The 15,643-nt window shown below is 36.2% G+C and overlaps 1 protein-coding gene across 1 annotated transcript in view; it reads left to right on the forward strand.

Moving 5' to 3' along the window:
- Nucleotides 1-228: 228 nt before the first annotated feature.
- Nucleotides 229-15,643, forward strand: part of LOC134665312 (pre-piRNA 3'-exonuclease trimmer-like) — a 301,305-nt gene continuing 285,890 nt past the window's right edge. The window contains exon 1 of the mRNA XM_063522228.1: nucleotides 229-239. The gene's annotated coding sequence lies outside the window, so the exon portion shown is untranslated. The remainder of the gene's footprint in view (nucleotides 240-15,643) is intronic.

The following is a 15,643-nucleotide window of genomic DNA, read 5'->3' on the forward strand; positions in this document are numbered from 1 at the left end:
AATAATTGCGGCTACGTACTGTACAAAATGGGGAGAACTTTTAATATTTTATTTAAATAAATCTACATAAAATTATTCAGTAAAAGTTATAATAAAGCAATACACTCTTTTTTTGGGTAGTCGTGTCGTGTAATAAGTATTGGTACATTCTTAAGTTGAACGGCACTCTTAGAAAATCTAAGTCTCCGTTTACAATTTCATATTTTTCTTTATCTTTTTTTTAGTTTTATTAAATTATAGTGGCAATATAATATATTTTTCTCAAACATGCAATGAAATATTGATGTTATGTTCCTTATAATAGGCTGCGAAGTATGACGTTTCAGGTGCGGCTAGGACAAAAGGTATTTAATGGAATTTCATACAAATCTTGCAGGCCTAGGCCGGCAAAGTCCTCTTTTTTAATTTTCATTTCACAGATATTTGTGACACAGCATCGTGGCATTCATCCATTAAAAAAAAATTAGAGGCAGTATTGGCTTTATGGTTCGTAATGACACTGCCACTACGCCTATAAAAAAAAACAAAAAACAATGTTTGCTATAATTTGCAGTTTTATTTGTATAAAATCAACATGAACTTAATAAATAATACATTATTAACCAAATTTAATAATTTTATATTATAAATTTAACTACACAAATAAAAACATTTAAAATATTTCATCTAAACGTTAGCGGTAAAAAGGTCTACTCAAACACGCGTAGTTATTTTTTTTAAATTGTTATGGAGGTAAAGTTGAAAAAATTTCATTCTGTTTTATTGGATTTATGGTGCGTTGTTGATTTTTTTTACTTTAATATGAGTTCCGACGAAATAATGAAATTAATTGTAATCGTAGGTGTTGGAATTGGCAGCGTAAGCAGAATTGATTTTAAATAACTTGCGGCCTCTGCCGCCAAGTTAAAGACGAAGTATGTATATGGTTGCTTAATGCTTATGGCAATTTTATTATTTGAGAAACTAAGAAAAATGGCTTACAGTTTATTAGAAACAGTTTTGTGGCATATTTTAAATTAATGTACCTGACTACAAATTCGTCAACACTGTGGAAATTATACTTATTTACTCCATGCATAAAGCAACGATGTATGTGAAACATGATATCAACATGAAAGGCTATGTAAACTTATGTGACGAAAACGACAGTCAGACGGATACAAGGCGAAAAAATCAAAGATACATGAAAATATACGGGTAGTAAAAATACACGACTCGTGTAAAACATACGCGTGATAATGATATAGGTACGTGTTGGTTATATTTTGGGTATAGTTTACTTTTAGTTTTTTCTATAAATAAAACTTGGGTTTCGTGGATTTTTTATTTTATTTATTTCATTGCATGTTTGAGAAAAGCACTATACATACCTCGGCGGGAAATGGGGTTGCCCGCGCTCAGACCTATCCGGCCTCGCTTCGCTCGGCCGTCTATATGTCTTCGGCCGGCAACCCCTTTCGTCCCGGCCTCTGTAGTAATGTACTATTACTGTTGCTAAGTGTGGTACGAAATAATATAATAATCATTCATATTATAAGTTTTGAATTTTAAAATCTATATATATAAATGCAAGTGTCCTGACTGACTGACTGACTGATTCATCAACGCAGAGCCGAAACTACAAAAGCCAGAAAGTTGAAATTTGCACACCAGATTGCATTTATAAAGTGTACAAGAGGTAAGAAGTGATTTTGAGAAATTCAACCCCTAAGGGGGTTAAAAAGGGGATGAAAGTTAGTATGGGGTTAAAGTTTTCTTTTTAGCTAGGAATTTGAAACTTCGTAAAAAGATATATTATTAAAATACAAGAAAACTAATTTCAGCGTTTTTGAAAATTCATCCCTTGAGGTGGTGAAAAAGGGGTTGAAAGTTTGTATGGATATCAAATTTTTTTCCGAGTGGTGGACTTGAATCTTTGTATTTAGGGATATTATTAGAAGACAGGAAAAGTAATTTCAGCGTTTTGTAAAATTCATCCCCTAACAGGGTTAAAAAGGGGTTAAAAATTTTAATCCATTACAAATGCTTTGAAACTTCTTAGAAGGGCATAATAGCCGATTACAAAAAAAAGTGATTGCAACATTTTGGGAAATTCAACCCCTAAGGGGGTTAAAAAGGGGATGAAAGTACGTCTTCGGGTGCAAATTTTATTTTAAGCTAGGAACTTGAAACTTTGTAAAAACGTATCAAATTCAAAAACAAGAAAACTAATGTCAGCGTTTTAGAAAATTCATCCCCTAAGGTGGTGAAAAAGGGGTTGAAAGTTTGTATGGATATCAAACATTTTTTCGAGTGTGGGACTTGAATCTTTGTATTTAGGGATATTATTAGAAGACAGGAAAAGTAATTTCAGCGTTTTGTAAATTTCATCCCCTAACATGGTTAAAAAGGGGTTGAAAGTTTGAATCCATTACAAATGGTTTTGAAACTTCTTAGAAAGGCATAATAGCTGATTACAAAAAAAAATAATTGCAACGTTTTTGGAATTTCAACCCCAAAGGGGGCTAAAAAGGGGATGAAAGTTCGTCTGCGGGTGCAAATTTTATTTTAAGCAAGGAACTTGAAACTTTGTAAAAACGTTTTAAATTAAAATGCAAGAAAACTAATATCAGCGTTTTTGAAAATTCATCTCCTATGGTGGTGAGAACGGGGTTGAAAGTTTGTATGGATATCATACATTTTTTTGAGCGCGGGATTTAAATCTTTGTATTTGGGGATATTATTAGATGACAATAAAAGTGTTTTCAGCGATTTGTAAAATTCATCCCCTAGCAGGGTTAAAATGGGGTTCAAAGTTTGAATCCATTACAAATGCTTTGAAACTTCTTAGAAAGACTTAGCCGATTACAAAAAAAGTAATTGCAACGTTTTTGGAAATTCAAGCCCTAAGGGGGTTAAAAAGGGGATGAAAGTTCGTCTTGGGGTGTAAATTTAATTTTAAGCTAGGAACTTGAACTTTTTGCAAAAAAAGGTATTAAATTAAAAAACATTTTTTTTTTTTTTCTCAACTTAAATCTGCAATCGGCTGTTCTAGCCATAATCAGATGGTTTGTTTCTTTTTTTTTTTAGGTTGTTATTTAGGGTGGTGTTCCACTGAGCACCATCACCAGTTTACGTGGGGGCTTATTGTCTCTGGTCTAGCCCTAGGATGTGCCATCTTTTTAGCCTCGGTGTGTAGTCTTGTTCGTTTAACAGGTTTCTGGCTAATTCGTTGCAGTGGTTTTGAAGTCTTTCCTTGTACTTTTTGCAGTATTCGTTTACCTCTTGTTTTATTGTTGGTGTTTCTGTGTATTCATGTATTTCACTATTTCTGACCAGTAATGGGGCACACGTGATCCTTCTTAGGGTTTTGTTCTGGAATCTTTGAAGTATTTCTAAGTTTGAGTTGCTGGCTGATCCCCATAGCTGTATTCCATAAGTCCATATCGGTTTTATTATACATTTGTATATGAGTAGTTTGTTGTTAAGTGTTAGAGTTGATTGTCTTCCAATTAGCCAGTATAAGTTCCTGCATTTGATATCTGCTTCTTTTCTTTTCATCTTGATGTGGTTGGCCCAGGTAAGTCTTCTGTCGAGGTGGAGTCCTAGATATTTGACGCAGCTTTGGCTAGGAAGGGGTTCGCCTCGCATAGTCACTGGTGGGCAGTCTCCCTTGCGGAGTGTGAAGGTTATTTGGACAGATTTTGTTACACTGGGTTTGAGCCTCCAGATCTCGAGCCAGTGTTCAATATTTTTCAAATGTGTTTGTAGTTTTTGTGATGCAATTTCAGGTTTTTTGTCACTTGCAAGACAAGCTGTGTCATCCGCATATGTTGCTGTGATCACTTCATCGGAGACCGGCAGGTCAGCAGTGTAGATTGAATATAATACTGGGCCGAGGACAGATCCTTGTGGGACTGATGCTTTAATGTCATACAGGTTTGATGTCTCTTCGCCAAATTTTGACTTGGAATTTTCTTTCTAGTAGGTATGACTTAAGGACCATGTAGTATGAGTTGGGCAGCCTTGTTTTTAACTTGTATAACAGTCCTTCATGCCATACTTTATCAAAGGATTGCTGGATATCAAGGAAGACGGCAGCACAATATTCCTTGCATTCCAGTGTGTTTCTTATCTTTGTTACAACTCTGTGAACCTGTTCGACTGTAGAGTGTTGTTCCCTGAAGCCAAATTGATGATTAGGGATGATGTTTTCTACTTCCAGTATGGGTTTTAATCTTCTTAGGAAGATTTTTTCAAATACTTTGGATATCGTTGGGAGGAGACTTATTGGTATGTATGAAGTAGGCTCTGTAGGTGGTTTCCCAGGCTTTGGCAGCATACAAATTTGTGATACTTTCCACAGTTTAGGGTAATAGTGCAGTCTAAGGATAGCATTGAAGAGCATGCATAAAAATACAACTGGTTTCCTTGGTATGCGTTTCAGTATTTCTGCAGTGATGAGGTCAAAGCCAGGTGCCTTTTTATTGCCCAAATGTCTGATGGTGTTATATACTTCATTTGGTGTCACTAGTTTTAGTGGTAATGACAGCTGTTGATCACTTGTTATGCATTCTTCCACTAATTTATCAGTTTCTGGGGACATAGAAGTGTTAGGTGTGAAAATATGACTTAAGTGCAAAGCAAAGGTTTCTGCTTTTTCTGCTTCTTTTCTGGCCCACGTTCCCGACTGTGTTCTTATAGGAGGGATTGGTTTTTGTGGTCTTTTAAACTGTTTTGTTATTTTCCATAGTGAATAGTCATTGCTTTTAGTCGCTGTTAGAGATAAAAGCTTCTGTTGCAGTGTGTAGTTTTCGTTTTCCTTGATCAATGCTCTTAGTTCTCTGGCTGACCTATTGAGTGCTTTTTTATCTTCTACATGCCTACTTTGGTGCCATTTTCTTCGAAGTCTTCTTTTTTCCTGTATCTTGTCTCGGATTTGCGATGGAATATTTTTAACCTTACTGGGTGTTTTGTTGTAGGGGGTTGAACACCATGCAGCTTCTTGAATTTTGTTGGTAATATAGAATGTTGCATCATCTATGTCTTCCGCTGATTTTAATCTTATTCTGAGGTTTAACTCTGTGTTAAGGATGTCTGTAAATGTAGTCCAGTCAGTTTTGTGATTGCATAATGCCATGTTTTGTTCCTTGTAAAGTGCCGTGGAACTAAAAGTCCCTATCACTGGTGTGTGGTCTGAAGAAGAGTCGAGGCAGCTCTCCATTTCAAAATATATGTTTGAAAAACCCTTCACAATGAAAAAGTCAAGGAGATCAGGGCACTTCTTAGAATCTGTAGGCCAGTATGTTGGTTCACCTGATGATAATGTGGTCAATTTGAGTCTGTCTATGCACTTTTTTAGTTCTCTGCCGCGGGTTGTCACTAATCTTGATCCCCAGTGTGTGTGCTTGCTGTTCCAGTCCCCGCCGCATATATATCTGGAGCCAAGTGTTTTTCCAGTCCCCGCCGCATTAAAAAACATGAAAACTAATTCAAGCATTTTTGAAAATCATCCCCCAAGGTGGTGAGAAAGGGGTTGAAATTTTGTATGGAGATCAGATATTTTGTGAGTGCCGAACTTGAATCTTTGTATAAGGGCCTCTGTATAGGTACCTATCCTATTATGAGAATAGAAAAAAAGTAATTTCAGCAACCAACATCAAAATCACTTGACTTAAAACTTCATACAACTTGCTAAAAAAGAAAAGTACTTAATTTCAACATTACTTGGATATGAAAACTGTAACTGTACTAAAGATGTAAAATGTTGAAGATAAGATTCCACGCGGACGAAGTCGCGGGCAACAGCTAGTAGGTACATAAACATTTGTTCAAGTAGCTAATGTTTTTAGCTGAATAAGTACCGTTCATATACCGGGCATACAGATATGCCTATGCCTATTTCCGATTGAACGAAATTATTGAATATGATAACGAGTTTTAAATTTGTCACGGCCATCGAGTTACTTTTACCGAATAAACCAACATTAAAAGTATCGTATTATACCGAATGTGGCCTGTAATATGAGCAAAAAATTAAACTGTAGGTTGTATTCCTCATACTGACCGACAATTGTTCAGCGACTTTTAAAAATAACTTGTGGTTTGATTTTTAATACACTTTAAAGTTTATTCTAAGACGCAATGTATTGCTAATTTTGTTATGTTTAAGGCGTGACAAGCAATGTCAATCACAATGGCAGTGGCGTGGTGATGGCGTCCATTGAAGATAATATTTATTTTGTATGAAAAATGGGGAGTCTAAATACTTCATAATTTTTAAAAGTTGTTGAACAATAGTGTCACCGTTTGAGGTGTACAATCTATGTTTTAATTATTTGCTCGTGTTACAGGCCACACCCGGTATATTATATAGCTTCGTGATTGACATATGCGTGTTCGGCCACTCTTGCAAAACAGTGACAATTCTTTTGAAGCAAAGAAAGGTTTAAGCCTGAAGTGCCTTTTACAAAAGTGCTCACTGCTCCCTTACATAGGTAATTATGGTATACATTTTGTTCATTCCTACATTATATTGGCGCGAGCAACGCACGGCTGAAAGATAACAAAATGACATAACTTTAAACGAGCAATTTTTGTATATACAGGGTGTTACTGACTATGGGGCTTTAAATCCAGGGCTCGATTCTACTCCCTAAACGGAGCTACTTTTTTTATGGCACCAACCCCGAAATCCCAAAGAAAATTTTACTTTTTCATACATTTTGGCTGATCAGATGTCGACGTTTTCTATGGAAAAGCCATACATTTTTCCCCGATTTTATGGTTGGTCCCATAGTAAAAGTAGCTCAGTTTAGCGAGTAAAATCAAGCCCTGGAATTAAAGCCCGATGGTCAGACACATACTGTATATTTATTTATATGTATATATATTTCACGAAACTCGCCGGAAACGACTAACGATTTCGTTGAAATTTTCTATATGGGGGTTTTCGGGGGCGAAAAATCGATCTAGCTAGGTCTTCTCTCTGGAAAAACGCGCATTTTTGAGTTTTTATATGTTTTAGCATAGCTCGCTCTCCCAGATATTTATAATAATTAATAACAAAATGACATAATTTTGACATCAAAATGTAAGTTTGAATTTGCCTCTAATTAGGTTAATTAATAAAAACTTGCAAATAATTCGTAAAAAGATGCTGGTGCTAATTCTTGTGAATGTATTTGTAGAAGTGTGATCTGTGTGAATGAAGTGAACCTAAATTATAATCATGTTACATTTCTTTGTCATTTCAAGTTTCAATGATCCTCAAGGTTAATTATGAACGACTTCAAGGTTTTGAAATTACCGCGTCCGGTTAGTAAATCTAACGAGGAAGGAAGTGTAAGCTACATACCAAATCCTTCAATCACGGTTTTGTATTTATGGATTTCTCTGGATAATCAGCACTGGTCGTGATATTATTCTACATTAGTGATTTTTTTGTTTTAATATACACGAAACTCGGTTGTAACTAATTCAGTGTAACAATTTTTCCTTATCCTAAATGTCGATATCATCATCATCATCATCATCTCAGCCATAAGACGTCCACTGCTGAACATAGGCCTCCCCCTTGGACCTCCATTCGTACCGGTTGGAAGCCACCCGCATCCAGCGTCTTCCGGCGGCTTTAACAAGGTCGTCCGTCCATCATGTCGATCTATCTAGCTTTTATTCTCGGAACTTAAGTTACATATACAACTAGTAAGAAGAATTTAGGTTTTTTTAAAGACTTTAAATGTATTAGGCTCAATATTTTTAGAGCTGATTTAGACGGCGTGCGAACTCGCATGCGATTTTAGTTACATTGCGGACTGTCGGTTACGTCCAGTTCAACCGACCGATCAAAAACCGCAATGTAATGAAACTCGCATGCGAGTTCTCGCATCGTCTAAATGAGCCCTTACCCTGGATGAAGAAAGCTCGAGACCTTAGATTTGTATTGATTTGACATTTGAATCTACTCAGTTAGAATCAACCGTTGGCACTGTTGCACATTACAATGACGATAACATAATGATTGACAAAACAAATATTGGAGGTTGTACTGTTCGGTAAGTACCATTTGCGGATTTCTGGCTTATGCGTACTGTAATACAATTAAATAGTTCCGGGACAACCCACTTGCGACGACGGAGTTGACGTATGTATGTAGGCAAGCCTATAAAATGGCTTCAGGGCAAATATCCGCCTGATGGATCACTGTGGGGGATTCCAGAAAAGAGTCGGGTACTACGCTATTTTTTCAACACTTTTGATAAAGCTAAGAAGCCGATATTTGGCATGATAATGTTTGATAACTAAGCTTTTAATTTTTTTTTATATTCAATAGAATACAATACAGATTTCTGCAGGTTATTTAGGCCATACGCGTTACGTTCCCAAAAAAGTAGATCTTTTTGTAGAATGCCCTGTGGTCATGATATTAGGCTATGGTATGGACGTTTGCAATTATATTTAACCAACCTAGTTGTATATTTGGATCCCAGCAGTAATGATTCTCCATTAAAAAAACACTGATCCGATTTGTAACAGCAACCAATTTAAACCGATAAATCTAAATAAGCACTTGGCAATTGCCAAAAATAACATTATTAAATGGTTACCAAATCGATAATTGTAAGGGCGGCGATCGCCCGCACACGCCTACGGCACGGCTCTTTGTAAATTTAAGCCATTCATCGATACTTTAGTCGTTATTGTGCGATGTATTGATTTCAAAATATCATAACATTCAAAACTAACTATCACTGTTGTGTAAAAATACGAATTGTAATACGAATTAGGGAGTCGGATGAAAGAGGACCCACCGGTTTTTTTTTGTTGTTTAGTGTAAAAAGTGATGTCCTTTGAACGTTATGGCTTTTATAATAGGCGATATTTCGATGTCCAATTTTGAAAAATAAGCGATCATAAGACTTGCAGATCACCTGAGGCAGAGGCAGACCAAAAATGAGATGGCGAAACGACCTGGACCCATTCTGTGGCGACTGGCGGGAGCATGCACAAAGCCGTGACGAGTGGCGAAACACAGGAGAGGCCTTTACACACTATAGGCTACTAAAAAAAAACTTCTAGAATGCCCGATGGTGACATTGCCAGTTCACAAAAGTAGCATTATGGTACCTAGGTTAATACTGGAGTCAGTTATGTAACGCTGCCATACATGACCCAAAAATTTTTTATTAAGCTATGAGCTTCATCACATCTGATATTTGAGTAATTCTAAGCATTTCTAGCCTAGAGTGGGGGGGAGGGTGGGGTACAAAGAGGGCCGCCACCGGTCATCTTTAAAAAAGATCTATTCTGATCTTGGTGGATACTAGGGCAAGTTTGGTATCATTTTCGTATAAACCAAAGACGTAGAATTCATTGCTGATATTTGTTTTTTTCAGTTTCATAGTAATTTTACAAGAAAAACGTAAAAAGGTGAAAAATTTGGTTGGAGATTTTTGCTACCCGGAGCCGAAACTACAAAAGATAGAAAGTTGAAATTTGCACACTAGACTACATTTATAAAGTGTACAAGAGATGAGAAGCAATTTTGAGAAATTCAACCCCTAAGAGGGTTAAAAAGGGGATGAAAGTTTGTATGGGGTTCAAGTTTTATTTTAAGCTAGGAATTTGAAACTTCGTAAAACGATATATTATTAAAATAAAAGAAAACTAATTTCAGCGTTTTTGAAAATTCATCCCCTAAGGTGGTGAAAAAGGGGTTGAAAGTTTGTATGGATATCAAAAAATTTTTCGAACGCGGGACTTGAATCTTTGTATTTGGGGATATTATTAAAAGACAGGAAAAGTAATTTCAGCGTTTTGTAAAATTCATCCCCTAACAGGGTTAAAAAGGGATTGAAAGTTTGAATCCATTACAAATCCGAGTAGACACACATTTCTTATTGCCTCCCAGGCTTGAAATGCTTAGAATTACTCAAGGAACATATGTGATGAAGCTCATAGCTTAATAAAAATTTTTTGGGTCAACTTTATAACTGCTTCCGCTATAACTAGTTTAACAGAAACAATGTCGAATTGTCACTTTCTCGACACAATTTCGGCCTCCGGCATATGCCTGTGCTCGTATGTGACCTCCACCTAGTGGTCCATGTCCAGTCCAGCTGGTCAGGTCGCTTTAACAGTGTCAATGTCACTGACCCGCTCACAACGAGCCATAAATCAATCTGAACTACAAATTCCATCAACAATTTAGCCATTCAAAATTGGAGCGGTCATTTAAATTAAATCAATCATGTGGGTTATCTGATTATTGGCCATTGAGCATTAAAGGTTATGTAAATACTAATTTAAATAAGTACAAATTCAAATAGCAGTATTTTTTAAGCAGATAGCGAGCGACCGGTTTCCCATACAAACGTAGTCTCTAATTTCCACTCTAGATATTGACATTATGGAAAATATTTTTACACAATATGATGTCTAACTATTAACCATAACTAAGTATTTAAAACTATGTCCCTCCGTTTGACTTTTTAAACTTTTGATTATCATAAGAGATAGGAACGAATTAAAAATAATTATATTTGGAACTACTAGACCTCTTATCATCGAATAACGTCAGATGAAGAGATTGCTCAAATGGAGAGCTGTGGTTTATTCATATCAAATTATGTAAAAATATTTTCTATAATTTTAAGACACAGAGGAAAATGTGAACTGCGTTTGTATAGAGAAGTGGTTATCAACTTTCCTGTTACGTTACAATTATATACGTAGCATACAGTATTAAACAGAAATATAGTATTTTAGCGGTTATCGTAAAAAATTCCATGTCGAGTGTATGTGTGTTATGTTTCTAAATCGTGTAGAAATAAATAGTTCACAGGACATACCGCGAAAATCCTTATTCGGACTGATCTGCAATGTGCTTTGGTTTTCTGATTAATTATATCGTATAATTAGGTATTTAATAACTCATTAAATGCCCATCAAGTTGCCATAAATCTGAAAATCAAATAGGAATTCTATTACAATTCATGATTCATAGGTAATAAAAATTCTAGAACCAGTCCAGTTAATTGAATAAGATTTAAGAGTTTATGTAAAACCAAGTCGATTAATTTATTCAGTACCGTCCTATCTGCCGGTCCAAAGAACTCAACTGTCATAGAAATAGTAGTGGCCGCGATAATACCTATTACATATTTTTGTAAGAACTTCTTTGCCTGCTCTAGCCTACCTACCCTAGCCTAGCCTTAGATTTTTTAGATTATGATCATGGTAATCGAATACAATATTAACATGTACTTAATTAAGAATATGACTTAGTTTAGTTTAATTATTCCCTTTTGATCCCATAATATACATAACGAATTTAGAATGATATCGAAAATGCCCTGAACGACTTTGATCAAAGTGGGTAAAGTTGTGCCTGCTTTGTTTGTTTTGCTCGACTTGACGGGGGCACTACCATGCCTGTAGATTTACCACTTGACGTACACTGCTGTTAGGTCTAGGTTTTATTAGGGACAGACAAGTTTCGCAAAACTTGAAAGTTGTTAGGCACAGAGCTTGAAAGGTGTCAGTTATCTTATCTCTTATAAATATGTTCTAGTTTTTGTTTTAAAATTATCTACTCTTAAAGCATTAGTACATGTCAAACATAGCGATGATTTTGTGTCATTAACGTCTAGGCCACCTTTCTCTTTCTTTGGCATCAAATCAGGTTGATTTTGGAATTTATTGTGCAAAAATAAAAACGGGCCAAATGCGAATTGAACTAGCACGAAGGGTTCCGTACCATTACATACTTACATAAAAAACCGGTCAAGTGCGAGTCAAACTCGCGTCCCAAGGGTTCCGTACTGCACACATTTTCGAACGAGCGAGCAAAGCGAAGTTCATAAGTACATTCAACTGTATATTAAATTTTTCCACACACAGGGCTATCTTTAATTTTGTTCGAAGTTCGCAAATTGATGGCATCTCACTCTGTCACTCTAATTACGGTTTCATTGGAGTAAAAGAGAAATCTCCGCAATTTGTGAACTTCGGTGTTCGCGGTAGACCCTCTGATATACGGCAGTTCAGCCTTCTCATTTAGCTACTCGTACTATTTTTTTCCCTAGCCTAATTTGGTGTCCCACTGCTGGGCAAAGGCCTCCCCTCGTTTTCTCCACTCGACCCTGTCATCGGCATTTTCCCACCACTCGTACTTAAACCAATTATTTGTTCTGTTTGAGCACTAACCTAAAGCTCATCCTTCAACCTTGCGTGGAGGCGCACCTCTCTTGGATGCTTCAGGCCTTCGGCCCAACGCAGAGCTCGGCCTTCGACCTTCGCACTAGCTGTCCACACCACGTTTCACGTAAATCAATTGCGGTTGTGGCCCTGATAGAGCTTATCCGCAATTCTTATTCTTAAGTCCGGCTCACGGCGGCCGTGCATTTCAAAAAGCTACTGGGGGATGCTTCGGGCCTTCGGCCCTACGCGTAGCTCGGCCTTCGGCCTTCGCAAATGCTGTCCACACCGAGTTTCACGTAAACCATTACGGCTGTGTCCCTAAAACAGCCCAACCACTTTTTTTTTCTTAAGTCCGACTTGCGCTTGACTCTAGATTTCTAATAGGTTTTCCTGTCATCTAGAGGTATAGAACTATTATGTGTATTTTTTTCAAAATTTTACACCCAGTAGTATCGGAGTTAAGGGGGGGGGGGGGGAATGGTAATTTTTTGCCTATTTTCTTAAATAACTTCTAAACTATTTCATATAAAATTATAAAAAAAAATTATTTGAAATCCTCAAAATAAGCCCTTTCATTTAATATGTAACACGATATGGTTTGCGAAACTTTGTTTTTTATTTATCTCATATTCCCCCTAAAAGAGCCCGCAATGCTTAAAATTCATTTGTTTTTATTACATGTCCGTCTTTGGGTCACAGACTTCCATATGTGTACCAAATTTCAACTTAATTGGTCCAGTAGTTTTAGAGTAAATAGGCTGTGACAGACGGACAGACGGACAGACAGACGCACGAGTGATCCTATAAGGGTTCCGTTTTTTCCTTTTGAGTTACGGAACCCTAAAAACGGCAAAAAGAACACCTTTGTTGTACGGGAGCCCCACTTAATATTTTATTCTGTTTTTAGTATTTTTTATTAGGTATAGTATAGCGGCAACAGAAATGCATCATCTGTAAAAAATTCAATTGTCTGGCTATCACGGTTCTCATGAACCGTGATAGTACAGCCTCGTGACAAACAGACAGCCAGTGGAGTCTTAGTAAAAGGGTCCCGTTTTCACCATTTGGATACGGAACATTTTTTTACGTTGGGGACATGCGTTTACGCTTGCCACTTGGTCTAGGAGAACTAGCGGTTGAGTACGGAGCCCTTAAAAAGGTAAAGTAGAAAAAATTTAACTACTAGATTGAATGAAATTATCATCTATTTTTGTCGTCATTTGCTTTAACTAAAGTTATACGATTATGACTTGATAAGATGTTAAGCTGACAGCTTGACAAGTGAAATCAAGTTCTTATGTCATGTTATCTTAACTGCTTATGCAACTGCAACTGCCTGTCAGGCCCTTCAAGCCCTTCAATGACCCAAATGTTACTTCCAAAATTTGATAGATAAAATATTTTATTCCGTATTGGTACATAGGTAATTATAATTTATTCCGTTCTAGTTTTGTGTTCACCATACAAAAATATCCCATGTCGGAATTCAAATCTAGAAACATCAACTTTGTAGGCAGACTCGCACCGAAAGTACTGGGATTAGCCCGTCGAGCGTACTCAATTGATTAATCTGTATACTCTATATCTATATTATATTAATGATATTCTCTCTTTACTCATATAACTCACTCAGTTTGCGTTTATATGTTTTACCAATTAGATTGTCAATAAACAACCCATTGGTAATTGGGCTGTGGACTTTCAAAGTGAAGATTGATCTACATTCATGTTTTCAATACTTAGGTGCAGTACAAGGAGCTATTGAAGCAATAACAGATCAAATTATGACAAACAAATCGTGCAAAAAACCACACAGTATGCAGATCGACAAAGTTCTAAATCAAATAGCAAGTGAGTGCCTTCAAAAAGCAAGCGTAACTGTGGTAGTTGCAACTAAAAATGTGTAATCAAAAGTATTTCTAATGGTTAAGTGGTAATAAAGTCCTTAGTAGGAAAATGGTTTAGATGCAGAAAATAAGCTTGGACATACCATTGAAACGCCGAGGCACAAATCGATTGTGATAACATCAGCGGACCCGTTTGAGGAGACACTAATGGTCCTAAACTGGAGCCGAATTGCATGTTAGAAATATTTAAACAGTAATATATTTACTAAAATTCTGGTTCTGACCAAGAGGATTGCGGGGTATGAACTAAAGATATGGGTGCCACGAATTGAGGCCAGTAGAGGTATGAGTGTCACAACAGTGCTATTCTACTATATTTAACAGTTGGTTTAAAATCACTACACATAAAACCAGTTTCCCTTCGAAATTCTAATTTGAAATAGTGGATTTTAAACCATGAAAAGGAAAATAATGTTGCCCTTTCCGAACTTTGCTTTTTTGTAATATTGGTTTTAAGACCACATTGATTTGATTTTAAAAATAATTTCTTAAGCGCGCATAAACAGTTATTAGTTATGGTTCGTTTTTTTAGCATTAGAAATAAGGTAAACAATCTTGATGTGTATTTTAATTGAAAGACACATTTAAAAAATAAGTTAAGCGCGCATAAACAGTTATTAGTTATAGTTCGTTTTTTTAGCATTAGAAATAAGGTAAACAATCTTGATGTGTCTTTTAATTGAAAGACACATTTTAAAAATAAGTTACGGCAAATGGATCTAATATTCTTCTGCTTTCATAAGTAATAGTTTTTGATTTTTAAAAAGCGTTTTTCAATTAAAAGACATGTCAAGATCGCTTACCTTCTTGCAACTTCTTTCTAATGCTAAAAAACGAACTATAGTTAACACTAGTTTCACATTACTGACAGTTTCACACACCAATCTGCACAAACATTTAACGACAATCAGCCGAAAGAAATTCTGAATAAGCGAAAATTTAGAAGAATTGAAAACAAATCTCCTTGAAGGTTGGGCCCTGAGTGCAATACATCATTCAGCGATAGGCCCGTGCATGTTTTGCTACTCGAGCCCAGGACCATGCGCACTTTGGTCGTTGTCTCGTCCTCCCGCACGACAGCATGATGAGGAATTATATTCGCGATGGCTGGTGAGTAGTACCTCCGATATGTACCCTTACTGACATATTCGCTAATGAATGATATTGTCATAGGCAGCACGTTTGTATTAAGTAAACATTAAAACTGCGTGAAAAGACTCAATTTCAAATTCAAAGATTTCAATAACGGATTTTTTAAAAGTACAATAATAGAAAGGAATTAAAAAAAATGCTTGGTTTGGTAGGTAATTAATTAAATGTTAAATGACTCGTAGTTTAGAATAAAGAGATTAACATTTTTATAAATGTGAAACAGCTGGCGTATTATGGATGGCTTTATCCATCTTTATCCACGTGACAAAATAGGTAACTGTCTCTTTTTAACACCACGGGATAGAAAGTGACGGACACCGTTTTATCATGCTGTCACGTAGACAAGAACGACCATCATATCTGTACAATTTTATTTATGCACATAGAAAACTAGCTCTCTA

The sequence above is a fragment of the Cydia fagiglandana genome, chromosome 6 (genome assembly GCF_963556715.1).
Source record: "Cydia fagiglandana chromosome 6, ilCydFagi1.1, whole genome shotgun sequence".
NCBI classification, from domain to species: domain Eukaryota; kingdom Metazoa; phylum Arthropoda; class Insecta; order Lepidoptera; family Tortricidae; genus Cydia; species Cydia fagiglandana.